General features: G+C 55.0%; 26 non-coding genes across 26 annotated transcripts; all 26 read left to right on the forward strand.

Annotated features, from left to right (window-relative positions):
* Positions 1-580: 580 nt before the first annotated feature.
* LOC126149446 (5S ribosomal RNA) lies at positions 581-699 on the forward strand. The gene has a single exon (XR_007530888.1). It is a non-coding gene; the product is annotated as a 5S ribosomal RNA (ribosomal RNA).
* Positions 700-1,549: 850 nt separating this feature from the next.
* LOC126149448 (5S ribosomal RNA) lies at positions 1,550-1,668 on the forward strand. The gene has a single exon (XR_007530890.1). It is a non-coding gene; the product is annotated as a 5S ribosomal RNA (ribosomal RNA).
* An 850-nt stretch (positions 1,669-2,518) lies between these two features.
* On the forward strand, positions 2,519-2,637 carry LOC126149449 (5S ribosomal RNA). Its single transcript, XR_007530891.1, has one exon. It is a non-coding gene; the product is annotated as a 5S ribosomal RNA (ribosomal RNA).
* Positions 2,638-3,487: 850 nt separating this feature from the next.
* Positions 3,488-3,606, forward strand: LOC126149450 (5S ribosomal RNA). The gene has a single exon (XR_007530892.1). It is a non-coding gene; the product is annotated as a 5S ribosomal RNA (ribosomal RNA).
* Positions 3,607-4,454: 848 nt separating this feature from the next.
* On the forward strand, positions 4,455-4,573 carry LOC126149451 (5S ribosomal RNA). The gene has a single exon (XR_007530893.1). It is a non-coding gene; the product is annotated as a 5S ribosomal RNA (ribosomal RNA).
* An 850-nt stretch (positions 4,574-5,423) lies between these two features.
* On the forward strand, positions 5,424-5,542 carry LOC126149452 (5S ribosomal RNA). Its single transcript, XR_007530894.1, has one exon. It is a non-coding gene; the product is annotated as a 5S ribosomal RNA (ribosomal RNA).
* Positions 5,543-6,391: 849 nt separating this feature from the next.
* Positions 6,392-6,510, forward strand: LOC126149453 (5S ribosomal RNA). Its single transcript, XR_007530895.1, has one exon. It is a non-coding gene; the product is annotated as a 5S ribosomal RNA (ribosomal RNA).
* An 850-nt stretch (positions 6,511-7,360) lies between these two features.
* LOC126149454 (5S ribosomal RNA) lies at positions 7,361-7,479 on the forward strand. Its single transcript, XR_007530896.1, has one exon. It is a non-coding gene; the product is annotated as a 5S ribosomal RNA (ribosomal RNA).
* Positions 7,480-8,329: 850 nt separating this feature from the next.
* LOC126149455 (5S ribosomal RNA) lies at positions 8,330-8,448 on the forward strand. Its single transcript, XR_007530897.1, has one exon. It is a non-coding gene; the product is annotated as a 5S ribosomal RNA (ribosomal RNA).
* An 849-nt stretch (positions 8,449-9,297) lies between these two features.
* Positions 9,298-9,416, forward strand: LOC126149456 (5S ribosomal RNA). Its single transcript, XR_007530898.1, has one exon. It is a non-coding gene; the product is annotated as a 5S ribosomal RNA (ribosomal RNA).
* Positions 9,417-10,266: 850 nt separating this feature from the next.
* On the forward strand, positions 10,267-10,385 carry LOC126149457 (5S ribosomal RNA). The gene has a single exon (XR_007530899.1). It is a non-coding gene; the product is annotated as a 5S ribosomal RNA (ribosomal RNA).
* An 851-nt stretch (positions 10,386-11,236) lies between these two features.
* Positions 11,237-11,355, forward strand: LOC126149459 (5S ribosomal RNA). The gene has a single exon (XR_007530901.1). It is a non-coding gene; the product is annotated as a 5S ribosomal RNA (ribosomal RNA).
* An 850-nt stretch (positions 11,356-12,205) lies between these two features.
* Positions 12,206-12,324, forward strand: LOC126149460 (5S ribosomal RNA). Its single transcript, XR_007530902.1, has one exon. It is a non-coding gene; the product is annotated as a 5S ribosomal RNA (ribosomal RNA).
* An 851-nt stretch (positions 12,325-13,175) lies between these two features.
* On the forward strand, positions 13,176-13,294 carry LOC126149462 (5S ribosomal RNA). The gene has a single exon (XR_007530903.1). It is a non-coding gene; the product is annotated as a 5S ribosomal RNA (ribosomal RNA).
* Positions 13,295-14,144: 850 nt separating this feature from the next.
* Positions 14,145-14,263, forward strand: LOC126149463 (5S ribosomal RNA). Its single transcript, XR_007530904.1, has one exon. It is a non-coding gene; the product is annotated as a 5S ribosomal RNA (ribosomal RNA).
* Positions 14,264-15,113: 850 nt separating this feature from the next.
* On the forward strand, positions 15,114-15,232 carry LOC126149464 (5S ribosomal RNA). The gene has a single exon (XR_007530905.1). It is a non-coding gene; the product is annotated as a 5S ribosomal RNA (ribosomal RNA).
* An 850-nt stretch (positions 15,233-16,082) lies between these two features.
* Positions 16,083-16,201, forward strand: LOC126149465 (5S ribosomal RNA). Its single transcript, XR_007530906.1, has one exon. It is a non-coding gene; the product is annotated as a 5S ribosomal RNA (ribosomal RNA).
* An 850-nt stretch (positions 16,202-17,051) lies between these two features.
* LOC126149466 (5S ribosomal RNA) lies at positions 17,052-17,170 on the forward strand. Its single transcript, XR_007530907.1, has one exon. It is a non-coding gene; the product is annotated as a 5S ribosomal RNA (ribosomal RNA).
* Positions 17,171-18,020: 850 nt separating this feature from the next.
* Positions 18,021-18,139, forward strand: LOC126149467 (5S ribosomal RNA). Its single transcript, XR_007530908.1, has one exon. It is a non-coding gene; the product is annotated as a 5S ribosomal RNA (ribosomal RNA).
* Positions 18,140-18,989: 850 nt separating this feature from the next.
* Positions 18,990-19,108, forward strand: LOC126149468 (5S ribosomal RNA). Its single transcript, XR_007530909.1, has one exon. It is a non-coding gene; the product is annotated as a 5S ribosomal RNA (ribosomal RNA).
* An 850-nt stretch (positions 19,109-19,958) lies between these two features.
* LOC126149469 (5S ribosomal RNA) lies at positions 19,959-20,077 on the forward strand. The gene has a single exon (XR_007530910.1). It is a non-coding gene; the product is annotated as a 5S ribosomal RNA (ribosomal RNA).
* An 851-nt stretch (positions 20,078-20,928) lies between these two features.
* Positions 20,929-21,047, forward strand: LOC126149471 (5S ribosomal RNA). Its single transcript, XR_007530912.1, has one exon. It is a non-coding gene; the product is annotated as a 5S ribosomal RNA (ribosomal RNA).
* Positions 21,048-21,897: 850 nt separating this feature from the next.
* LOC126149472 (5S ribosomal RNA) lies at positions 21,898-22,016 on the forward strand. Its single transcript, XR_007530913.1, has one exon. It is a non-coding gene; the product is annotated as a 5S ribosomal RNA (ribosomal RNA).
* Positions 22,017-22,866: 850 nt separating this feature from the next.
* LOC126149473 (5S ribosomal RNA) lies at positions 22,867-22,985 on the forward strand. The gene has a single exon (XR_007530914.1). It is a non-coding gene; the product is annotated as a 5S ribosomal RNA (ribosomal RNA).
* Positions 22,986-23,835: 850 nt separating this feature from the next.
* LOC126149474 (5S ribosomal RNA) lies at positions 23,836-23,954 on the forward strand. The gene has a single exon (XR_007530915.1). It is a non-coding gene; the product is annotated as a 5S ribosomal RNA (ribosomal RNA).
* An 853-nt stretch (positions 23,955-24,807) lies between these two features.
* Positions 24,808-24,926, forward strand: LOC126149475 (5S ribosomal RNA). The gene has a single exon (XR_007530916.1). It is a non-coding gene; the product is annotated as a 5S ribosomal RNA (ribosomal RNA).
* The last annotated feature ends 371 nt before the right edge of the window (positions 24,927-25,297 follow it).

A 25,297-nucleotide genomic window follows, 5' to 3' on the forward strand; every position in this document is an offset into this window, starting at 1 on the left:
ACGAATTTATTCCTTAGTCGTCTCGTCTCGTCTCGTCTCGTCTCCTCCCGCAGACGTTTGTCGTGCTTGCGCTGTCATATGGACCACGACCCGAGCGGCAGCGAGCGGCAGTCGAGCAAAGTCGGGACAAGTCGGGACGGGGACAGGGACAGGGATAGGAATGGTGCGAATGCACTGCAAACTACGCAGACACCTGGTGTGAGGCGAGGCGAGGCGAGGCGAGGCGAGGAAGCCCACATCGCTACCAGTGGGCCCTCCAGCACGACACTGCCGCACCCCGCACAGGCCCTCCGCTGAACACCAGGGACAAGATGCGTCCTCCGCTAGTGTCGAAGGCTGACCGCGCCCAGCGAATGACAGGGGGTGCAACGAGCAGCAGTGCGTCTCACACACGCGGCGGTGCGAGCGCCAATTCGGCCGTCACTCTGCTGGGACGCCGGGCGCGCCTCCCCGCGCCGTCCTCGAGGAACTGGCGGTTGCGGAAGGAAGCGCTTTCGTCAAATGCGGCCGAAAACTAACATTTTGTGTGTTGGGAGAAAAGCCGAACGCGAATTCTGCCGTGCTCCTACATTAGATGAGCGCCAACGGCCATACCATGATGAATACACCGGTTCTCGTCCGATCACCGAAGTTAAGCATCATCGGGCCCGGCTAGTACTTGGATGGGTGACCGCCTGGGAAACCCGGGTGCTGTTGGCTCCCTTCCTGTTTTTTTTTTTTTTGTTATGTCGCCAGCCCAATTTTCAAACTACCTTTCTGTTGTGACAAAGATGCTTCCTTAAGCCTTTTAAACTACTGTAATGGTACGAAAATGCAATAATTAACTCAGTTTGAGGGAGAATGTGCTAACCAAGTTTGCCAAGAAGACTTTGAAAACGACAAAACAGTACGAATCGGCAGGTGATTTCTGAAATACGTCACCGCCTATTGTTGTGTAGGAGTGTAGAGTTCCAAATTTGATTTGTAACCACGAATTTATTCCTTAGTCGTCTCGTCTCGTCTCGTCTCGTCTCCTCCCACAGACGTTTGTCGTGCTTGCGCTGTCATATGGACCACGACCCGAGCGGCAGCGAGCGGCAGTCGAGCAAAGTCGGGACAAGTCGGGACGGGGACAGGGACAGGGATAGGAATGGTGCGAATGCACTGCAAACTACGCAGACACCTGGTGTGAGGCGAGGCGAGGCGAGGCGAGGCGAGGAAGCCCACATCGCTACCAGTGGGCCCTCCAGCACGACACTGCCGCACCCCGCACAGGCCCTCCGCTGAACACCAGGGACAAGATGCGTCCTCCGCTAGTGTCGAAGGCTGACCGCGCCCAGCGAATGACAGGGGGTGCAACGAGCAGCAGTGCGTCTCACACACGCGGCGGTGCGCCCGCCAATTCGGCCGTCACTCTGCTGGGACGCCGGGCGCGCCTCCCCGCGCCGTCCTCGAGGAACTGGCGGTTGCGGAAGGAAGCGCTTTCGTCAAATGCGGCCGAAAACTAACATTTTGTGTGTTGGGAGAAAAGCCGAACGCGAATTCTGCCGTGCTCCTACATTAGATGAGCGCCAACGGCCATACCATGATGAATACACCGGTTCTCGTCCGATCACCGAAGTTAAGCATCATCGGGCCCGGCTAGTACTTGGATGGGTGACCGCCTGGGAAACCCGGGTGCTGTTGGCTCCCTTCCTGTTTTTTTTTTTTTTGTTATGTCGCCAGCCCAATTTTCAAACTACCTTTCTGTTGTGACAAAGATGCTTCCTTAAGCCTTTTAAACTACTGTAATGGAACGAAAATGCAATAATTAACTCAGTTTGAGGGAGAATGTGCTAACCAAGTTTGCCAAGAAGACTTTGAAAACGACAAAACAGTACGAATCGGCAGGTGATTTCTGAAATACGTCACCGCCTATTGTTGTGTAGGAGTGTAGAGTTCCAAATTTGATTTGTAACCACGAATTTATTCCTTAGTCGTCTCGTCTCGTCTCGTCTCGTCTCCTCCCGCAGACGTTTGTCGTGCTTGCGCTGTCATATGGACCACGACCCGAGCGGCAGCGAGCGGCAGTCGAGCAAAGTCGGGACAAGTCGGGACGGGGACAGGGACAGGGATAGGAATGGTGCGAATGCACTGCAAACTACGCAGACACCTGGTGTGAGGCGAGGCGAGGCGAGGCGAGGCGAGGAAGCCCACATCGCTACCAGTGGGCCCTCCAGCACGACACTGCCGCACCCCGCACAGGCCCTCCGCTGAACACCAGGGACAAGATGCGTCCTCCGCTAGTGTCGAAGGCTGACCGCGCCCAGCGAATGACAGGGGGTGCAACGAGCAGCAGTGCGTCTCACACACGCGGCGGTGCGCCCGCCAATTCGGCCGTCACTCTGCTGGGACGCCGGGCGCGCCTCCCCGCGCCGTCCTCGAGGAACTGGCGGTTGCGGAAGGAAGCGCTTTCGTCAAATGCGGCCGAAAACTAACATTTTGTGTGTTGGGAGAAAAGCCGAACGCGAATTCTGCCGTGCTCCTACATTAGATGAGCGCCAACGGCCATACCATGATGAATACACCGGTTCTCGTCCGATCACCGAAGTTAAGCATCATCGGGCCCGGCTAGTACTTGGATGGGTGACCGCCTGGGAAACCCGGGTGCTGTTGGCTCCCTTCCTGTTTTTTTTTTTTTTGTTATGTCGCCAGCCCAATTTTCAAACTACCTTTCTGTTGTGACAAAGATGCTTCCTTAAGCCTTTTAAACTACTGTAATGGTACGAAAATGCAATAATTAACTCAGTTTGAGGGAGAATGTGCTAACCAAGTTTGCCAAGAAGACTTTGAAAACGACAAAACAGTACGAATCGGCAGGTGATTTCTGAAATACGTCACCGCCTATTGTTGTGTAGGAGTGTAGAGTTCCAAATTTGATTTGTAACCACGAATTTATTCCTTAGTCGTCTCGTCTCGTCTCGTCTCGTCTCCTCCCGCAGACGTTTGTCGTGCTTGCGCTGTCATATGGACCACGACCCGAGCGGCAGCGAGCGGCAGTCGAGCAAAGTCGGGACAAGTCGGGACGGGGACAGGGACAGGGATAGGAATGGTGCGAATGCACTGCAAACTACGCAGACACCTGGTGTGAGGCGAGGCGAGGCGAGGCGAGGCGAGGAAGCCCACATCGCTACCAGTGGGCCCTCCAGCACGACACTGCCGCACCCCGCACAGGCCCTCCGCTGAACACCAGGGACAAGATGCGTCCTCCGCTAGTGTCGAAGGCTGACCGCGCCCAGCGAATGACAGGGGGTGCAACGAGCAGCAGTGCGTCTCACACACGCGGCGGTGCGCCCGCCAATTCGGCCGTCACTCTGCTGGGACGCCGGGCGCGCCTCCCCGCGCCGTCCTCGAGGAACTGGCGGTTGCGGAAGGAAGCGCTTTCGTCAAATGCGGCCGAAAACTAACATTTTGTGTGTTGGGAGAAAAGCCGAACGCGAATTCTGCCGTGCTCCTACATTAGATGAGCGCCAACGGCCATACCATGATGAATACACCGGTTCTCGTCCGATCACCGAAGTTAAGCATCATCGGGCCCGGCTAGTACTTGGATGGGTGACCGCCTGGGAAACCCGGGTGCTGTTGGCTCCCTTCCTGTTTTTTTTTTTTGTTATGTCGCCAGCCCAATTTTCAAACTACCTTTCTGTTGTGACAAAGATGCTTCCTTAAGCCTTTTAAACTACTGTAATGGTACGAAAATGCAATAATTAACTCAGTTTGAGGGAGAAAGTGCTAACCAAGTTTGCCAAGAAGACTTTGAAAACGACAAAACAGTACGAATCGGCAGGTGATTTCTGAAATACGTCACCGCCTATTGTTGTGTAGGAGTGTAGAGTTCCAAATTTGATTTGTAACCACGAATTTATTCCTTAGTCGTCTCGTCTCGTCTCGTCTCGTCTCCTCCCGCAGACGTTTGTCGTGCTTGCGCTGTCATATGGACCACGACCCGAGCGGCAGCGAGCGGCAGTCGAGCAAAGTCGGGACAAGTCGGGACGGGGACAGGGACAGGGATAGGAATGGTGCGAATGCACTGCAAACTACGCAGACACCTGGTGTGAGGCGAGGCGAGGCGAGGCGAGGCGAGGAAGCCCACATCGCTACCAGTGGGCCCTCCAGCACGACACTGCCGCACCCCGCACAGGCCCTCCGCTGAACACCAGGGACAAGATGCGTCCTCCGCTAGTGTCGAAGGCTGACCGCGCCCAGCGAATGACAGGGGGTGCAACGAGCAGCAGTGCGTCTCACACACGCGGCGGTGCGCCCGCCAATTCGGCCGTCACTCTGCTGGGACGCCGGGCGCGCCTCCCCGCGCCGTCCTCGAGGAACTGGCGGTTGCGGAAGGAAGCGCTTTCGTCAAATGCGGCCGAAAACTAACATTTTGTGTGTTGGGAGAAAAGCCGAACGCGAATTCTGCCGTGCTCCTACATTAGATGAGCGCCAACGGCCATACCATGATGAATACACCGGTTCTCGTCCGATCACCGAAGTTAAGCATCATCGGGCCCGGCTAGTACTTGGATGGGTGACCGCCTGGGAAACCCGGGTGCTGTTGGCTCCCTTCCTGTTTTTTTTTTTTTTGTTATGTCGCCAGCCCAATTTTCAAACTACCTTTCTGTTGTGACAAAGATGCTTCCTTAAGCCTTTTAAACTACTGTAATGGTACGAAAATGCAATAATTAACTCAGTTTGAGGGAGAATGTGCTAACCAAGTTTGCCAAGAAGACTTTGAAAACGACAAAACAGTACGAATCGGCAGGTGATTTCTGAAATACGTCACCGCCTATTGTTGTGTAGGAGTGTAGAGTTCCAAATTTGATTTGTAACCACGAATTTATTCCTTAGTCGTCTCGTCTCGTCTCGTCTCGTCTCCTCCCGCAGACGTTTGTCGTGCTTGCGCTGTCATATGGACCACGACCCGAGCGGCAGCGAGCGGCAGTCGAGCAAAGTCGGGACAAGTCGGGACGGGGACAGGGACAGGGATAGGAATGGTGCGAATGCACTGCAAACTACGCAGACACCTGGTGTGAGGCGAGGCGAGGCGAGGCGAGGCGAGGAAGCCCACATCGCTACCAGTGGGCCCTCCAGCACGACACTGCCGCACCCCGCACAGGCCCTCCGCTGAACACCAGGGACAAGATGCGTCCTCCGCTAGTGTCGAAGGCTGACCGCGCCCAGCGAATGACAGGGGGTGCAACGAGCAGCAGTGCGTCTCACACACGCGGCGGTGCGCCCGCCAATTCGGCCGTCACTCTGCTGGGACGCCGGGCGCGCCTCCCCGCGCCGTCCTCGAGGAACTGGCGGTTGCGGAAGGAAGCGCTTTCGTCAAATGCGGCCGAAAACTAACATTTTGTGTGTTGGGAGAAAAGCCGAACGCGAATTCTGCCGTGCTCCTACATTAGATGAGCGCCAACGGCCATACCATGATGAATACACCGGTTCTCGTCCGATCACCGAAGTTAAGCATCATCGGGCCCGGCTAGTACTTGGATGGGTGACCGCCTGGGAAACCCGGGTGCTGTTGGCTCCCTTCCTGTTTTTTTTTTTTTGTTATGTCGCCAGCCCAATTTTCAAACTACCTTTCTGTTGTGACAAAGATGCTTCCTTAAGCCTTTTAAACTACTGTAATGGTACGAAAATGCAATAATTAACTCAGTTTGAGGGAGAATGTGCTAACCAAGTTTGCCAAGAAGACTTTGAAAACGACAAAACAGTACGAATCGGCAGGTGATTTCTGAAATACGTCACCGCCTATTGTTGTGTAGGAGTGTAGAGTTCCAAATTTGATTTGTAACCACGAATTTATTCCTTAGTCGTCTCGTCTCGTCTCGTCTCGTCTCCTCCCGCAGACGTTTGTCGTGCTTGCGCTGTCATATGGACCACGACCCGAGCGGCAGCGAGCGGCAGTCGAGCAAAGTCGGGACAAGTCGGGACGGGGACAGGGACAGGGATAGGAATGGTGCGAATGCACTGCAAACTACGCAGACACCTGGTGTGAGGCGAGGCGAGGCGAGGCGAGGCGAGGAAGCCCACATCGCTACCAGTGGGCCCTCCAGCACGACACTGCCGCACCCCGCACAGGCCCTCCGCTGAACACCAGGGACAAGATGCGTCCTCCGCTAGTGTCGAAGGCTGACCGCGCCCAGCGAATGACAGGGGGTGCAACGAGCAGCAGTGCGTCTCACACACGCGGCGGTGCGCCCGCCAATTCGGCCGTCACTCTGCTGGGACGCCGGGCGCGCCTCCCCGCGCCGTCCTCGAGGAACTGGCGGTTGCGGAAGGAAGCGCTTTCGTCAAATGCGGCCGAAAACTAACATTTTGTGTGTTGGGAGAAAAGCCGAACGCGAATTCTGCCGTGCTCCTACATTAGATGAGCGCCAACGGCCATACCATGATGAATACACCGGTTCTCGTCCGATCACCGAAGTTAAGCATCATCGGGCCCGGCTAGTACTTGGATGGGTGACCGCCTGGGAAACCCGGGTGCTGTTGGCTCCCTTCCTGTTTTTTTTTTTTTTGTTATGTCGCCAGCCCAATTTTCAAACTACCTTTCTGTTGTGACAAAGATGCTTCCTTAAGCCTTTTAAACTACTGTAATGGTACGAAAATGCAATAATTAACTCAGTTTGAGGGAGAATGTGCTAACCAAGTTTGCCAAGAAGACTTTGAAAACGACAAAACAGTACGAATCGGCAGGTGATTTCTGAAATACGTCACCGCCTATTGTTGTGTAGGAGTGTAGAGTTCCAAATTTGATTTGTAACCACGAATTTATTCCTTAGTCGTCTCGTCTCGTCTCGTCTCGTCTCCTCCCGCAGACGTTTGTCGTGCTTGCGCTGTCATATGGACCACGACCCGAGCGGCAGCGAGCGGCAGTCGAGCAAAGTCGGGACAAGTCGGGACGGGGACAGGGACAGGGATAGGAATGGTGCGAATGCACTGCAAACTACGCAGACACCTGGTGTGAGGCGAGGCGAGGCGAGGCGAGGCGAGGAAGCCCACATCGCTACCAGTGGGCCCTCCAGCACGACACTGCCGCACCCCGCACAGGCCCTCCGCTGAACACCAGGGACAAGATGCGTCCTCCGCTAGTGTCGAAGGCTGACCGCGCCCAGCGAATGACAGGGGGTGCAACGAGCAGCAGTGCGTCTCACACACGCGGCGGTGCGCCCGCCAATTCGGCCGTCACTCTGCTGGGACGCCGGGCGCGCCTCCCCGCGCCGTCCTCGAGGAACTGGCGGTTGCGGAAGGAAGCGCTTTCGTCAAATGCGGCCGAAAACTAACATTTTGTGTGTTGGGAGAAAAGCCGAACGCGAATTCTGCCGTGCTCCTACATTAGATGAGCGCCAACGGCCATACCATGATGAATACACCGGTTCTCGTCCGATCACCGAAGTTAAGCATCATCGGGCCCGGCTAGTACTTGGATGGGTGACCGCCTGGGAAACCCGGGTGCTGTTGGCTCCCTTCCTGTTTTTTTTTTTTTTGTTATGTCGCCAGCCCAATTTTCAAACTACCTTTCTGTTGTGACAAAGATGCTTCCTTAAGCCTTTTAAACTACTGTAATGGTACGAAAATGCAATAATTAACTCAGTTTGAGGGAGAATGTGCTAACCAAGTTTGCCAAGAAGACTTTGAAAACGACAAAACAGTACGAATCGGCAGGTGATTTCTGAAATACGTCACCGCCTATTGTTGTGTAGGAGTGTAGAGTTCCAAATTTGATTTGTAACCACGAATTTATTCCTTAGTCGTCTCGTCTCGTCTCGTCTCGTCTCCTCCCGCAGACGTTTGTCGTGCTTGCGCTGTCATATGGACCACGACCCGAGCGGCAGCGAGCGGCAGTCGAGCAAAGTCGGGACAAGTCGGGACGGGGACAGGGACAGGGATAGGAATGGTGCGAATGCACTGCAAACTACGCAGACACCTGGTGTGAGGCGAGGCGAGGCGAGGCGAGGCGAGGAAGCCCACATCGCTACCAGTGGGCCCTCCAGCACGACACTGCCGCACCCCGCACAGGCCCTCCGCTGAACACCAGGGACAAGATGCGTCCTCCGCTAGTGTCGAAGGCTGACCGCGCCCAGCGAATGACAGGGGGTGCAACGAGCAGCAGTGCGTCTCACACACGCGGCGGTGCGCCCGCCAATTCGGCCGTCACTCTGCTGGGACGCCGGGCGCGCCTCCCCGCGCCGTCCTCGAGGAACTGGCGGTTGCGGAAGGAAGCGCTTTCGTCAAATGCGGCCGAAAACTAACATTTTGTGTGTTGGGAGAAAAGCCGAACGCGAATTCTGCCGTGCTCCTACATTAGATGAGCGCCAACGGCCATACCATGATGAATACACCGGTTCTCGTCCGATCACCGAAGTTAAGCATCATCGGGCCCGGCTAGTACTTGGATGGGTGACCGCCTGGGAAACCCGGGTGCTGTTGGCTCCCTTCCTGTTTTTTTTTTTTTGTTATGTCGCCAGCCCAATTTTCAAACTACCTTTCTGTTGTGACAAAGATGCTTCCTTAAGCCTTTTAAACTACTGTAATGGTACGAAAATGCAATAATTAACTCAGTTTGAGGGAGAATGTGCTAACCAAGTTTGCCAAGAAGACTTTGAAAACGACAAAACAGTACGAATCGGCAGGTGATTTCTGAAATACGTCACCGCCTATTGTTGTGTAGGAGTGTAGAGTTCCAAATTTGATTTGTAACCACGAATTTATTCCTTAGTCGTCTCGTCTCGTCTCGTCTCGTCTCCTCCCGCAGACGTTTGTCGTGCTTGCGCTGTCATATGGACCACGACCCGAGCGGCAGCGAGCGGCAGTCGAGCAAAGTCGGGACAAGTCGGGACGGGGACAGGGACAGGGATAGGAATGGTGCGAATGCACTGCAAACTACGCAGACACCTGGTGTGAGGCGAGGCGAGGCGAGGCGAGGCGAGGAAGCCCACATCGCTACCAGTGGGCCCTCCAGCACGACACTGCCGCACCCCGCACAGGCCCTCCGCTGAACACCAGGGACAAGATGCGTCCTCCGCTAGTGTCGAAGGCTGACCGCGCCCAGCGAATGACAGGGGGTGCAACGAGCAGCAGTGCGTCTCACACACGCGGCGGTGCGCCCGCCAATTCGGCCGTCACTCTGCTGGGACGCCGGGCGCGCCTCCCCGCGCCGTCCTCGAGGAACTGGCGGTTGCGGAAGGAAGCGCTTTCGTCAAATGCGGCCGAAAACTAACATTTTGTGTGTTGGGAGAAAAGCCGAACGCGAATTCTGCCGTGCTCCTACATTAGATGAGCGCCAACGGCCATACCATGATGAATACACCGGTTCTCGTCCGATCACCGAAGTTAAGCATCATCGGGCCCGGCTAGTACTTGGATGGGTGACCGCCTGGGAAACCCGGGTGCTGTTGGCTCCCTTCCTGTTTTTTTTTTTTTTGTTATGTCGCCAGCCCAATTTTCAAACTACCTTTCTGTTGTGACAAAGATGCTTCCTTAAGCCTTTTAAACTACTGTAATGGTACGAAAATGCAATAATTAACTCAGTTTGAGGGAGAATGTGCTAACCAAGTTTGCCAAGAAGACTTTGAAAACGACAAAACAGTACGAATCGGCAGGTGATTTCTGAAATACGTCACCGCCTATTGTTGTGTAGGAGTGTAGAGTTCCAAATTTGATTTGTAACCACGAATTTATTCCTTAGTCGTCTCGTCTCGTCTCGTCTCGTCTCCTCCCGCAGACGTTTGTCGTGCTTGCGCTGTCATATGGACCACGACCCGAGCGGCAGCGAGCGGCAGTCGAGCAAAGTCGGGACAAGTCGGGACGGGGACAGGGACAGGGATAGGAATGGTGCGAATGCACTGCAAACTACGCAGACACCTGGTGTGAGGCGAGGCGAGGCGAGGCGAGGCGAGGAAGCCCACATCGCTACCAGTGGGCCCTCCAGCACGACACTGCCGCACCCCGCACAGGCCCTCCGCTGAACACCAGGGACAAGATGCGTCCTCCGCTAGTGTCGAAGGCTGACCGCGCCCAGCGAATGACAGGGGGTGCAACGAGCAGCAGTGCGTCTCACACACGCGGCGGTGCGCCCGCCAATTCGGCCGTCACTCTGCTGGGACGCCGGGCGCGCCTCCCCGCGCCGTCCTCGAGGAACTGGCGGTTGCGGAAGGAAGCGCTTTCGTCAAATGCGGCCGAAAACTAACATTTTGTGTGTTGGGAGAAAAGCCGAACGCGAATTCTGCCGTGCTCCTACATTAGATGAGCGCCAACGGCCATACCATGATGAATACACCGGTTCTCGTCCGATCACCGAAGTTAAGCATCATCGGGCCCGGCTAGTACTTGGATGGGTGACCGCCTGGGAAACCCGGGTGCTGTTGGCTCCCTTCCTGTTTTTTTTTTTTTTTGTTATGTCGCCAGCCCAATTTTCAAACTACCTTTCTGTTGTGACAAAGATGCTTCCTTAAGCCTTTTAAACTACTGTAATGGTACGAAAATGCAATAATTAACTCAGTTTGAGGGAGAATGTGCTAACTAAGTTTGCCAAGAAGACTTTGAAAACGACAAAACAGTACGAATCGGCAGGTGATTTCTGAAATACGTCACCGCCTATTGTTGTGTAGGAGTGTAGAGTTCCAAATTTGATTTGTAACCACGAATTTATTCCTTAGTCGTCTCGTCTCGTCTCGTCTCGTCTCCTCCCGCAGACGTTTGTCGTGCTTGCGCTGTCATATGGACCACGACCCGAGCGGCAGCGAGCGGCAGTCGAGCAAAGTCGGGACAAGTCGGGACGGGGACAGGGACAGGGATAGGAATGGTGCGAATGCACTGCAAACTACGCAGACACCTGGTGTGAGGCGAGGCGAGGCGAGGCGAGGCGAGGAAGCCCACATCGCTACCAGTGGGCCCTCCAGCACGACACTGCCGCACCCCGCACAGGCCCTCCGCTGAACACCAGGGACAAGATGCGTCCTCCGCTAGTGTCGAAGGCTGACCGCGCCCAGCGAATGACAGGGGGTGCAACGAGCAGCAGTGCGTCTCACACACGCGGCGGTGCGCCCGCCAATTCGGCCGTCACTCTGCTGGGACGCCGGGCGCGCCTCCCCGCGCCGTCCTCGAGGAACTGGCGGTTGCGGAAGGAAGCGCTTTCGTCAAATGCGGCCGAAAACTAACATTTTGTGTGTTGGGAGAAAAGCCGAACGCGAATTCTGCCGTGCTCCTACATTAGATGAGCGCCAACGGCCATACCATGATGAATACACCGGTTCTCGTCCGATCACCGAAGTTAAGCATCATCGGGCCCGGCTAGTACTTGGATGGGTGACCGCCTGGGAAACCCGGGTGCTGTTGGCTCCCTTCCTGTTTTTTTTTTTTTTGTTATGTCGCCAGCCCAATTTTCAAACTACCTTTCTGTTGTGACAAAGATGCTTCCTTAAGCCTTTTAAACTACTGTAATGGTACGAAAATGCAATAATTAACTCAGTTTGAGGGAGAATGTGCTAACCAAGTTTGCCAAGAAGACTTTGAAAACGACAAAACAGTACGAATCGGCAGGTGATTTCTGAAATACGTCACCGCCTATTGTTGTGTAGGAGTGTAGAGTTCCAAATTTGATTTGTAACCACGAATTTATTCCTTAGTCGTCTCGTCTCGTCTCGTCTCGTCTCCTCCCGCAGACGTTTGTCGTGCTTGCGCTGTCATATGGACCACGACCCGAGCGGCAGCGAGCGGCAGTCGAGCAAAGTCGGGACAAGTCGGGACGGGGACAGGGACAGGGATAGGAATGGTGCGAATGCACTGCAAACTACGCAGACACCTGGTGTGAGGCGAGGCGAGGCGAGGCGAGGCGAGGAAGCCCACATCGCTACCAGTGGGCCCTCCAGCACGACACTGCCGCACCCCGCACAGGCCCTCCGCTGAACACCAGGGACAAGATGCGTCCTCCGCTAGTGTCGAAGGCTGACCGCGCCCAGCGAATGACAGGGGGTGCAACGAGCAGCAGTGCGTCTCACACACGCGGCGGTGCGCCCGCCAATTCGGCCGTCACTCTGCTGGGACGCCGGGCGCGCCTCCCCGCGCCGTCCTCGAGGAACTGGCGGTTGCGGAAGGAAGCGCTTTCGTCAAATGCGGCCGAAAACTAACATTTTGTGTGTTGGGAGAAAAGCCGAACGCGAATTCTGCCGTGCTCCTACATTAGATGAGCGCCAACGGCCATACCATGATGAATACACCGGTTCTCGTCCGATCACCGAAGTTAAGCATCATCGGGCCCGGCTAGTACTTGGATGGGTGACCGCCTGGGAAACCCGGGTGCTGTTGGCTCCCTTCCTGTTTTTTTTTTTTTTTGTTATGTCGCCAGCCCAATTTTCAAACTACCTTTCTGTTGTGACAAAGATGCTTCCTTAAGCCTTTTAAACTACTGTAATGGTACGAAAATGCAATAATTAACTCAGTTTGAGGGAGAATGTGCTAACCAAGTTTGCCAAGAAGACTTTGAAAACGACAAAACAGTACGAATCGGCAGGTGATTTCTGAAATACGTCACCGCCTATTGTTGTGTAGGAGTGTAGAGTTCCAAATTTGATTTGTAACCACGAATTTATTCCTTAGTCGTCTCGTCTCGTCTCGTCTCGTCTCCTCCCGCAGACGTTTGTCGTGCTTGCGCTGTCATATGGACCACGACCCGAGCGGCAGCGAGCGGCAGTCGAGCAAAGTCGGGACAAGTCGGGACGGGGACAGGGACAGGGATAGGAATGGTGCGAATGCACTGCAAACTACGCAGACACCTGGTGTGAGGCGAGGCGAGGCGAGGCGAGGCGAGGAAGCCCACATCGCTACCAGTGGGCCCTCCAGCACGACACTGCCGCACCCCGCACAGGCCCTCCGCTGAACACCAGGGACAAGATGCGTCCTCCGCTAGTGTCGAAGGCTGACCGCGCCCAGCGAATGACAGGGGGTGCAACGAGCAGCAGTGCGTCTCACACACGCGGCGGTGCGCCCGCCAATTCGGCCGTCACTCTGCTGGGACGCCGGGCGCGCCTCCCCGCGCCGTCCTCGAGGAACTGGCGGTTGCGGAAGGAAGCGCTTTCGTCAAATGCGGCCGAAAACTAACATTTTGTGTGTTGGGAGAAAAGCCGAACGCGAATTCTGCCGTGCTCCTACATTAGATGAGCGCCAACGGCCATACCATGATGAATACACCGGTTCTCGTCCGATCACCGAAGTTAAGCATCATCGGGCCCGGCTAGTACTTGGATGGGTGACCGCCTGGGAAACCCGGGTGCTGTTGGCTCCCTTCCTGTTTTTTTTTTTTTTGTTATGTCGCCAGCCCAATTTTCAAACTACCTTTCTGTTGTGACAAAGATGCTTCCTTAAGCCTTTTAAACTACTGTAATGGTACGAAAATGCAATAATTAACTCAGTTTGAGGGAGAATGTGCTAACCAAGTTTGCCAAGAAGACTTTGAAAACGACAAAACAGTACGAATCGGCAGGTGATTTCTGAAATACGTCACCGCCTATTGTTGTGTAGGAGTGTAGAGTTCCAAATTTGATTTGTAACCACGAATTTATTCCTTAGTCGTCTCGTCTCGTCTCGTCTCGTCTCCTCCCGCAGACGTTTGTCGTGCTTGCGCTGTCATATGGACCACGACCCGAGCGGCAGCGAGCGGCAGTCGAGCAAAGTCGGGACAAGTCGGGACGGGGACAGGGACAGGGATAGGAATGGTGCGAATGCACTGCAAACTACGCAGACACCTGGTGTGAGGCGAGGCGAGGCGAGGCGAGGCGAGGAAGCCCACATCGCTACCAGTGGGCCCTCCAGCACGACACTGCCGCACCCCGCACAGGCCCTCCGCTGAACACCAGGGACAAGATGCGTCCTCCGCTAGTGTCGAAGGCTGACCGCGCCCAGCGAATGACAGGGGGTGCAACGAGCAGCAGTGCGTCTCACACACGCGGCGGTGCGCCCGCCAATTCGGCCGTCACTCTGCTGGGACGCCGGGCGCGCCTCCCCGCGCCGTCCTCGAGGAACTGGCGGTTGCGGAAGGAAGCGCTTTCGTCAAATGCGGCCGAAAACTAACATTTTGTGTGTTGGGAGAAAAGCCGAACGCGAATTCTGCCGTGCTCCTACATTAGATGAGCGCCAACGGCCATACCATGATGAATACACCGGTTCTCGTCCGATCACCGAAGTTAAGCATCATCGGGCCCGGCTAGTACTTGGATGGGTGACCGCCTGGGAAACCCGGGTGCTGTTGGCTCCCTTCCTGTTTTTTTTTTTTTTGTTATGTCGCCAGCCCAATTTTCAAACTACCTTTCTGTTGTGACAAAGATGCTTCCTTAAGCCTTTTAAACTACTGTAATGGTACGAAAATGCAATAATTAACTCAGTTTGAGGGAGAATGTGCTAACCAAGTTTGCCAAGAAGACTTTGAAAACGACAAAACAGTACGAATCGGCAGGTGATTTCTGAAATACGTCACCGCCTATTGTTGTGTAGGAGTGTAGAGTTCCAAATTTGATTTGTAACCACGAATTTATTCCTTAGTCGTCTCGTCTCGTCTCGTCTCGTCTCCTCCCGCAGACGTTTGTCGTGCTTGCGCTGTCATATGGACCACGACCCGAGCGGCAGCGAGCGGCAGTCGAGCAAAGTCGGGACAAGTCGGGACGGGGACAGGGACAGGGATAGGAATGGTGCGAATGCACTGCAAACTACGCAGACACCTGGTGTGAGGCGAGGCGAGGCGAGGCGAGGCGAGGAAGCCCACATCGCTACCAGTGGGCCCTCCAGCACGACACTGCCGCACCCCGCACAGGCCCTCCGCTGAACACCAGGGACAAGATGCGTCCTCCGCTAGTGTCGAAGGCTGACCGCGCCCAGCGAATGACAGGGGGTGCAACGAGCAGCAGTGCGTCTCACACACGCGGCGGTGCGCCCGCCAATTCGGCCGTCACTCTGCTGGGACGCCGGGCGCGCCTCCCCGCGCCGTCCTCGAGGAACTGGCGGTTGCGGAAGGAAGCGCTTTCGTCAAATGCGGCCGAAAACTAACATTTTGTGTGTTGGGAGAAAAGCCGAACGCGAATTCTGCCGTGCTCCTACATTAGATGAGCGCCAACGGCCATACCATGATGAATACACCGGTTCTCGTCCGATCACCGAAGTTAAGCATCATCGGGCCCGGCTAGTACTTGGATGGGTGACCGCCTGGGAAACCCGGGTGCTGTTGGCTCCCTTCCTGTTTTTTTTTTTTTTGTTATGTCGCCAGCCCAATTTTCAAACTACCTTTCTGTTGTGACAAAGATGCTTCCTTAAGCCTTTTAAACTACTGTAATGGTACGAAAATGCAATAATTAACTCAGTTTGAGGGAGAATGTGCTAACCAAGTTTGCCAAGAAGACTTTGAAAACGACAAAACAGTACGAATCGGCAGGTGATTTCTGAAATACGTCACCGCCTATTGTTGTGTAGGAGTGTAGAGTTCCAAATTTGATTTGTAACCACGAATTTATTCCTTAGTCGTCTCGTCTCGTCTCGTCTCGTCTCCTCCCGCAGACGTTTGTCGTGCTTGCGCTGTCATATGGACCACGACCCGAGCGGCAGCGAGCGGCAGTCGAGCAAAGTCGGGACAAGTCGGGACGGGGACAGGGACAGGGATAGGAATGGTGCGAATGCACTGCAAACTACGCAGACACCTGGTGTGAGGCGAGGCGAGGCGAGGCGAGGCGAGGAAGCCCACATCGCTACCAGTGGGCCCTCCAGCACGACACTGCCGCACCCCGCACAGGCCCTCCGCTGAACACCAGGGACAAGATGCGTCCTCCGCTAGTGTCGAAGGCTGACCGCGCCCAGCGAATGACAGGGGGTGCAACGAGCAGCAGTGCGTCTCACACACGCGGCGGTGCGCCCGCCAATTCGGCCGTCACTCTGCTGGGACGCCGGGCGCGCCTCCCCGCGCCGTCCTCGAGGAACTGGCGGTTGCGGAAGGAAGCGCTTTCGTCAAATGCGGCCGAAAACTAACATTTTGTGTGTTGGGAGAAAAGCCGAACGCGAATTCTGCCGTGCTCCTACATTAGATGAGCGCCAACGGCCATACCATGATGAATACACCGGTTCTCGTCCGATCACCGAAGTTAAGCATCATCGGGCCCGGCTAGTACTTGGATGGGTGACCGCCTGGGAAACCCGGGTGCTGTTGGCTCCCTTCCTGTTTTTTTTTTTTTTGTTATGTCGCCAGCCCAATTTTCAAACTACCTTTCTGTTGTGACAAAGATGCTTCCTTAAGCCTTTTAAACTACTGTAATGGTACGAAAATGCAATAATTAACTCAGTTTGAGGGAGAATGTGCTAACCAAGTTTGCCAAGAAGACTTTGAAAACGACAAAACAGTACGAATCGGCAGGTGATTTCTGAAATACGTCACCGCCTATTGTTGTGTAGGAGTGTAGAGTTCCAAATTTGATTTGTAACCACGAATTTATTCCTTAGTCGTCTCGTCTCGTCTCGTCTCGTCTCCTCCCGCAGACGTTTGTCGTGCTTGCGCTGTCATATGGACCACGACCCGAGCGGCAGCGAGCGGCAGTCGAGCAAAGTCGGGACAAGTCGGGACGGGGACAGGGACAGGGATAGGAATGGTGCGAATGCACTGCAAACTACGCAGACACCTGGTGTGAGGCGAGGCGAGGCGAGGCGAGGCGAGGAAGCCCACATCGCTACCAGTGGGCCCTCCAGCACGACACTGCCGCACCCCGCACAGGCCCTCCGCTGAACACCAGGGACAAGATGCGTCCTCCGCTAGTGTCGAAGGCTGACCGCGCCCAGCGAATGACAGGGGGTGCAACGAGCAGCAGTGCGTCTCACACACGCGGCGGTGCGCCCGCCAATTCGGCCGTCACTCTGCTGGGACGCCGGGCGCGCCTCCCCGCGCCGTCCTCGAGGAACTGGCGGTTGCGGAAGGAAGCGCTTTCGTCAAATGCGGCCGAAAACTAACATTTTGTGTGTTGGGAGAAAAGCCGAACGCGAATTCTGCCGTGCTCCTACATTAGATGAGCGCCAACGGCCATACCATGATGAATACACCGGTTCTCGTCCGATCACCGAAGTTAAGCATCATCGGGCCCGGCTAGTACTTGGATGGGTGACCGCCTGGGAAACCCGGGTGCTGTTGGCTCCCTTCCTGTTTTTTTTTTTTTTGTTATGTCGCCAGCCCAATTTTCAAACTACCTTTCTGTTGTGACAAAGATGCTTCCTTAAGCCTTTTAAACTACTGTAATGGTACGAAAATGCAATAATTAACTCAGTTTGAGGGAGAATGTGCTAACCAAGTTTGCCAAGAAGACTTTGAAAACGACAAAACAGTACGAATCGGCAGGTGATTTCTGAAATACGTCACCGCCTATTGTTGTGTAGGAGTGTAGAGTTCCAAATTTGATTTGTAACCACGAATTTATTCCTTAGTCGTCTCGTCTCGTCTCGTCTCGTCTCCTCCCGCAGACGTTTGTCGTGCTTGCGCTGTCATATGGACCACGACCCGAGCGGCAGCGAGCGGCAGTCGAGCAAAGTCGGGACAAGTCGGGACGGGGACAGGGACAGGGATAGGAATGGTGCGAATGCACTGCAAACTACGCAGACACCTGGTGTGAGGCGAGGCGAGGCGAGGCGAGGCGAGGAAGCCCACATCGCTACCAGTGGGCCCTCCAGCACGACACTGCCGCACCCCGCACAGGCCCTCCGCTGAACACCAGGGACAAGATGCGTCCTCCGCTAGTGTCGAAGGCTGACCGCGCCCAGCGAATGACAGGGGGTGCAACGAGCAGCAGTGCGTCTCACACACGCGGCGGTGCGCCCGCCAATTCGGCCGTCACTCTGCTGGGACGCCGGGCGCGCCTCCCCGCGCCGTCCTCGAGGAACTGGCGGTTGCGGAAGGAAGCGCTTTCGTCAAATGCGGCCGAAAACTAACATTTTGTGTGTTGGGAGAAAAGCCGAACGCGAATTCTGCCGTGCTCCTACATTAGATGAGCGCCAACGGCCATACCATGATGAATACACCGGTTCTCGTCCGATCACCGAAGTTAAGCATCATCGGGCCCGGCTAGTACTTGGATGGGTGACCGCCTGGGAAACCCGGGTGCTGTTGGCTCCCTTCCTGTTTTTTTTTTTTTTGTTATGTCGCCAGCCCAATTTTCAAACTACCTTTCTGTTGTGACAAAGATGCTTCCTTAAGCCTTTTAAACTACTGTAATGGTACGAAAATGCAATAATTAACTCAGTTTGAGGGAGAATGTGCTAACCAAGTTTGCCAAGAAGACTTTGAAAACGACAAAACAGTACGAATCGGCAGGTGATTTCTGAAATACGTCACCGCCTATTGTTGTGTAGGAGTGTAGAGTTCCAAATTTGATTTGTAACCACGAATTTATTCCTTAGTCGTCTCGTCTCGTCTCGTCTCGTCTCCTCCCGCAGACGTTTGTCGTGCTTGCGCTGTCATATGGACCACGACCCGAGCGGCAGCGAGCGGCAGTCGAGCAAAGTCGGGACAAGTCGGGACGGGGACAGGGACAGGGATAGGAATGGTGCGAATGCACTGCAAACTACGCAGACACCTGGTGTGAGGCGAGGCGAGGCGAGGCGAGGCGAGGAAGCCCACATCGCTACCAGTGGGCCCTCCAGCACGACACTGCCGCACCCCGCACAGGCCCTCCGCTGAACACCAGGGACAAGATGCGTCCTCCGCTAGTGTCGAAGGCTGACCGCGCCCAGCGAATGACAGGGGGTGCAACGAGCAGCAGTGCGTCTCACACACGCGGCGGTGCGCCCGCCAATTCGGCCGTCACTCTGCTGGGACGCCGGGCGCGCCTCCCCGCGCCGTCCTCGAGGAACTGGCGGTTGCGGAAGGAAGCGCTTTCGTCAAATGCGGCCGAAAACTAACATTTTGTGTGTTGGGAGAAAAGCCGAACGCGAATTCTGCCGTGCTCCTACATTAGATGAGCGCCAACGGCCATACCATGATGAATACACCGGTTCTCGTCCGATCACCGAAGTTAAGCATCATCGGGCCCGGCTAGTACTTGGATGGGTGACCGCCTGGGAAACCCGGGTGCTGTTGGCTCCCTTCCTGTTTTTTTTTTTTTTGTTATGTCGCCAGCCCAATTTTCAAACTACCTTTCTGTTGTGACAAAGATGCTTCCTTAAGCCTTTTAAACTACTGTAATGGTACGAAAATGCAATAATTAACTCAGTTTGAGGGAGAATGTGCTAACCAAGTTTGCCAAGAAGACTTTGAAAACGACAAAACAGTACGAATCGGCAGGTGATTTCTGAAATACGTCACCGCCTATTGTTGTGTAGGAGTGTAGAGTTCCAAATTTGATTTGTAACCACGAATTTATTCCTTAGTCGTCTCGTCTCGTCTCGTCTCGTCTCCTCCCGCAGACGTTTGTCGTGCTTGCGCTGTCATATGGACCACGACCCGAGCGGCAGCGAGCGGCAGTCGAGCAAAGTCGGGACAAGTCGGGACGGGGACAGGGACAGGGATAGGAATGGTGCGAATGCACTGCAAACTACGCAGACACCTGGTGTGAGGCGAGGCGAGGCGAGGCGAGGCGAGGAAGCCCACATCGCTACCAGTGGGCCCTCCAGCACGACACTGCCGCACCCCGCACAGGCCCTCCGCTGAACACCAGGGACAAGATGCGTCCTCCGCTAGTGTCGAAGGCTGACCGCGCCCAGCGAATGACAGGGGGTGCAACGAGCAGCAGTGCGTCTCACACACGCGGCGGTGCGCCCGCCAATTCGGCCGTCACTCTGCTGGGACGCCGGGCGCGCCTCCCCGCGCCGTCCTCGAGGAACTGGCGGTTGCGGAAGGAAGCGCTTTCGTCAAATGCGGCCGAAAACTAACATTTTGTGTGTTGGGAGAAAAGCCGAACGCGAATTCTGCCGTGCTCCTACATTAGATGAGCGCCAACGGCCATACCATGATGAATACACCGGTTCTCGTCCGATCACCGAAGTTAAGCATCATCGGGCCCGGCTAGTACTTGGATGGGTGACCGCCTGGGAAACCCGGGTGCTGTTGGCTCCCTTCCTGTTTTTTTTTTTTTTTGTTATGTCGCCAGCCCAATTTTCAAACTACCTTTCTGTTGTGACAAAGATGCTTCCTTAAGCCTTTTAAACTACTGTAATGGTACGAAAATGCAATAATTAACTCAGTTTGAGGGAGAATGTGCTAACCAAGTTTGCCAAGAAGACTTTGAAAACGACAAAACAGTACGAATCGGCAGGTGATTTCTGAAATACGTCACCGCCTATTGTTGTGTAGGAGTGTAGAGTTCCAAATTTGATTTGTAACCACGAATTTATTCCTTAGTCGTCTCGTCTCGTCTCGTCTCGTCTCCTCCCGCAGACGTTTGTCGTGCTTGCGCTGTCATATGGACCACGACCCGAGCGGCAGCGAGCGGCAGTCGAGCAAAGTCGGGACAAGTCGGGACGGGGACAGGGACAGGGATAGGAATGGTGCGAATGCACTGCAAACTACGCAGACACCTGGTGTGAGGCGAGGCGAGGCGAGGCGAGGCGAGGAAGCCCACATCGCTACCAGTGGGCCCTCCAGCACGACACTGCCGCACCCCGCACAGGCCCTCCGCTGAACACCAGGGACAAGATGCGTCCTCCGCTAGTGTCGAAGGCTGACCGCGCCCAGCGAATGACAGGGGGTGCAACGAGCAGCAGTGCGTCTCACACACGCGGCGGTGCGCCCGCCAATTCGGCCGTCACTCTGCTGGGACGCCGGGCGCGCCTCCCCGCGCCGTCCTCGAGGAACTGGCGGTTGCGGAAGGAAGCGCTTTCGTCAAATGCGGCCGAAAACTAACATTTTGTGTGTTGGGAGAAAAGCCGAACGCGAATTCTGCCGTGCTCCTACATTAGATGAGCGCCAACGGCCATACCATGATGAATACACCGGTTCTCGTCCGATCACCGAAGTTAAGCATCATCGGGCCCGGCTAGTACTTGGATGGGTGACCGCCTGGGAAACCCGGGTGCTGTTGGCTCCCTTCCTGTTTTTTTTTTTTTTGTTATGTCGCCAGCCCAATTTTCAAACTACCTTTCTGTTGTGACAAAGATGCTTCCTTAAGCCTTTTAAACTACTGTAATGGTACGAAAATGCAATAATTAACTCAGTTTGAGGGAGAATGTGCTAACCAAGTTTGCCAAGAAGACTTTGAAAACGACAAAACAGTACGAATCGGCAGGTGATTTCTGAAATACGTCACCGCCTATTGTTGTGTAGGAGTGTAGAGTTCCAAATTTGATTTGTAACCACGAATTTATTCCTTAGTCGTCTCGTCTCGTCTCGTCTCGTCTCCTCCCGCAGACGTTTGTCGTGCTTGCGCTGTCATATGGACCACGACCCGAGCGGCAGCGAGCGGCAGTCGAGCAAAGTCGGGACAAGTCGGGACGGGGACAGGGACAGGGATAGGAATGGTGCGAATGCACTGCAAACTACGCAGACACCTGGTGTGAGGCGAGGCGAGGCGAGGCGAGGCGAGGAAGCCCACATCGCTACCAGTGGGCCCTCCAGCACGACACTGCCGCACCCCGCACAGGCCCTCCGCTGAACACCAGGGACAAGATGCGTCCTCCGCTAGTGTCGAAGGCTGACCGCGCCCAGCGAATGACAGGGGGTGCAACGAGCAGCAGTGCGTCTCACACACGCGGCGGTGCGCCCGCCAATTCGGCCGTCACTCTGCTGGGACGCCGGGCGCGCCTCCCCGCGCCGTCCTCGAGGAACTGGCGGTTGCGGAAGGAAGCGCTTTCGTCAAATGCGGCCGAAAACTAACATTTTGTGTGTTGGGAGAAAAGCCGAACGCGAATTCTGCCGTGCTCCTACATTAGATGAGCGCCAACGGCCATACCATGATGAATACACCGGTTCTCGTCCGATCACCGAAGTTAAGCATCATCGGGCCCGGCTAGTACTTGGATGGGTGACCGCCTGGGAAACCCGGGTGCTGTTGGCTCCCTTCCTGTTTTTTTTTTTTTTGTTATGTCGCCAGCCCAATTTTCAAACTACCTTTCTGTTGTGACAAAGATGCTTCCTTAAGCCTTTTAAACTACTGTAATGGTACGAAAATGCAATAATTAACTCAGTTTGAGGGAGAATGTGCTAACCAAGTTTGCCAAGAAGACTTTGAAAACGACAAAACAGTACGAATCGGCAGGTGATTTCTGAAATACGTCACCGCCTATTGTTGTGTAGGAGTGTAGAGTTCCAAATTTGATTTGTAACCACGAATTTATTCCTTAGTCGTCTCGTCTCGTCTCGTCTCGTCTCCTCCCGCAGACGTTTGTCGTGCTTGCGCTGTCATATGGACCACGACCCGAGCGGCAGCGAGCGGCAGTCGAGCAAAGTCGGGACAAGTCGGGACGGGGACAGGGACAGGGATAGGAATGGTGCGAATGCACTGCAAACTACGCAGACACCTGGTGTGAGGCGAGGCGAGGCGAGGCGAGGCGAGGAAGCCCACATCGCTACCAGTGGGCCCTCCAGCACGACACTGCCGCACCCCGCACAGGCCCTCCGCTGAACACCAGGGACAAGATGCGTCCTCCGCTAGTGTCGAAGGCTGACCGCGCCCAGCGAATGACAGGGGGTGCAACGAGCAGCAGTGCGTCTCACACACGCGGCGGTGCGCCCGCCAATTCGGCCGTCACTCTGCTGGGACGCCGGGCGCGCCTCCCCGCGCCGTCCTCGAGGAACTGGCGGTTGCGGAAGGAAGCGCTTTCGTCAAATGCGGCCGAAAACTAACATTTTGTGTGTTGGGAGAAAAGCCGAACGCGAATTCTGCCGTGCTCCTACATTAGATGAGCGCCAACGGCCATACCATGATGAATACACCGGTTCTCGTCCGATCACCGAAGTTAAGCATCATCGGGCCCGGCTAGTACTTGGATGGGTGACCGCCTGGGAAACCCGGGTGCTGTTGGCTCCCTTCCTGTTTTTTTTTTTTTTGTTATGTCGCCAGCCCAATTTTCAAACTACCTTTCTGTTGTGACAAAGATGCTTCCTTAAGCCTTTTAAACTACTGTAATGGTACGAAAATGCAATAATTAACTCAGTTTGAGGGAGAATGTGCTAACCAAGTTTGCCAAGAAGACTTTGAAAACGACAAAACAGTACGAATCGGCAGGTGATTTCTGAAATACGTCACCGCCTATTGTTGTGTAGGAGTGTAGAGTTCCAAATTTGATTTGTAACCACGAATTTATTCCTTAGTCGTCTCGTCTCGTCTCGTCTCGTCTCGTCCCGCAGACGTTTGTCGTGCTTGCGCTGTCATATGGACCACGACCCGAGCGGCAGCGAGCGGCAGTCGAGCAAAGTCGGGACAAGTCGGGACGGGGACAGGGACAGGGATAGGAATGGTGCGAATGCACTGCAAACTACGCAGACACCTGGTGTGAGGCGAGGCGAGGCGAGGCGAGGCGAGGAAGCCCACATCGCTACCAGTGGGCCCTCCAGCACGACACTGCCGCACCCCGCACAGGCCCTCCGCTGAACACCAGGGACAAGATGCGTCCTCCGCTAGTGTCGAAGGCTGACCGCGCCCAGCGAATGACAGGGGGTGCAACGAGCAGCAGTGCGTCTCACACACGCGGCGGTGCGCCCGCCAATTCGGCCGTCACTCTGCTGGGACGCCGGGCGCGCCTCCCCGCGCCGTCCTCGAGGAACTGGCGGTTGCGGAAGGAAGCGCTTTCGTCAAATGCGGCCGAAAACTAACATTTTGTGTGTTGGGAGAAAAGCCGAACGCGAATTCTGCCGTGCTCCTACATTAGATGAGCGCCAACGGCCATACCATGATGAATACACCGGTTCTCGTCCGATCACCGAAGTTAAGCATCATCGGGCCCGGCTAGTACTTGGATGGGTGACCGCCTGGGAAACCCGGGTGCTGTTGGCTCCCTTCCTGTTTTTTTTTTTTTTTGTTATGTCGCCAGCCCAATTTTCAAACTACCTTTCTGTTGTGACAAAGATGCTTCCTTAAGCCTTTTAAACTACTGTAATGGTACGAAAATGCAATAATTAACTCAGTTTGAGGGAGAATGTGCTAACCAAGTTTGCCAAGAAGACTTTGAAAACGACAAAACAGTACGAATCGGCAGGTGATTTCTGAAATACGTCACCGCCTATTGTTGTGTAGGAGTGTAGAGTTCCAAATTTGATTTGTAACCACGAATTTATTCCTTAGTCGTCTCGTCTCGTCTCGTCTCGTCTCCTCCCGCAGACGTTTGTCGTGCTTGCGCTGTCATATGGACCACGACCCGAGCGGCAGCGAGCGGCAGTCGAGCAAAGTCGGGACAAGTCGGGACGGGAGGACAGGGACAGGGATAGGAATGGTGCGAATGCACTGCAAACTACGCAGACACCTGGTGTGAGGCGAGGCGAGGCGAGGCGAGGCGAGGAAGCCCACATCGCTACCAGTGGGCCCTCCAGCACGACACTGCCGCACCCCGCACAGGCCCTCCGCTGAACACCAGGGACAAGATGCGTCCTCCGCTAGTGTCGAAGGCTGACCGCGCCCAGCGAATGACAGGGGGTGCAACGAGCAGCAGTGCGTCTCACACACGCGGCGGTGCGCCCGCCAATTCGGCCGTCACTCTGCTGGGACGCCGGGCGCGCCTCCCCGCGCCGTCCTCGAGGAACTGGCGGTTGCGGAAGGAAGCGCTTTCGTCAAATGCGGCCGAAAACTAACATTTTGTGTGTTGGGAGAAAAGCCGAACGCGAATTCTGCCGTGCTCCTACATTAGATGAGCGCCAACGGCCATACCATGATGAATACACCGGTTCTCGTCCGATCACCGAAGTTAAGCATCATCGGGCCCGGCTAGTACTTGGATGGGTGACCGCCTGGGAAACCCGGGTGCTGTTGGCTCCCTTCCTGTTTTTTTTTTTTTTGTTATGTCGCCAGCCCAATTTTCAAACTACCTTTCTGTTGTGACAAAGATGCTTCCTTAAGCCTTTTAAACTACTGTAATGGTACGAAAATGCAATAATTAACTCAGTTTGAGGGAGAATGTGCTAACCAAGTTTGCCAAGAAGACTTTGAAAACGACAAAACAGTACGAATCGGCAGGTGATTTCTGAAATACGTCACCGCCTATTGTTGTGTAGGAGTGTAGAGTTCCAAATTTGATTTGTAACCACGAATTTATTCCTTAGTCGTCTCGTCTCGTCTCGTCTCGTCTCCTCCCGCAGACGTTTGTCGTGCTTGCGCTGTCATATGGACCACGACCCGAGCGGCAG

The sequence above is a fragment of the Schistocerca cancellata genome, unplaced genomic scaffold, assembly GCF_023864275.1.
Source record: "Schistocerca cancellata isolate TAMUIC-IGC-003103 unplaced genomic scaffold, iqSchCanc2.1 HiC_scaffold_930, whole genome shotgun sequence".
Lineage (NCBI taxonomy): Eukaryota > Metazoa > Arthropoda > Insecta > Orthoptera > Acrididae > Schistocerca > Schistocerca cancellata.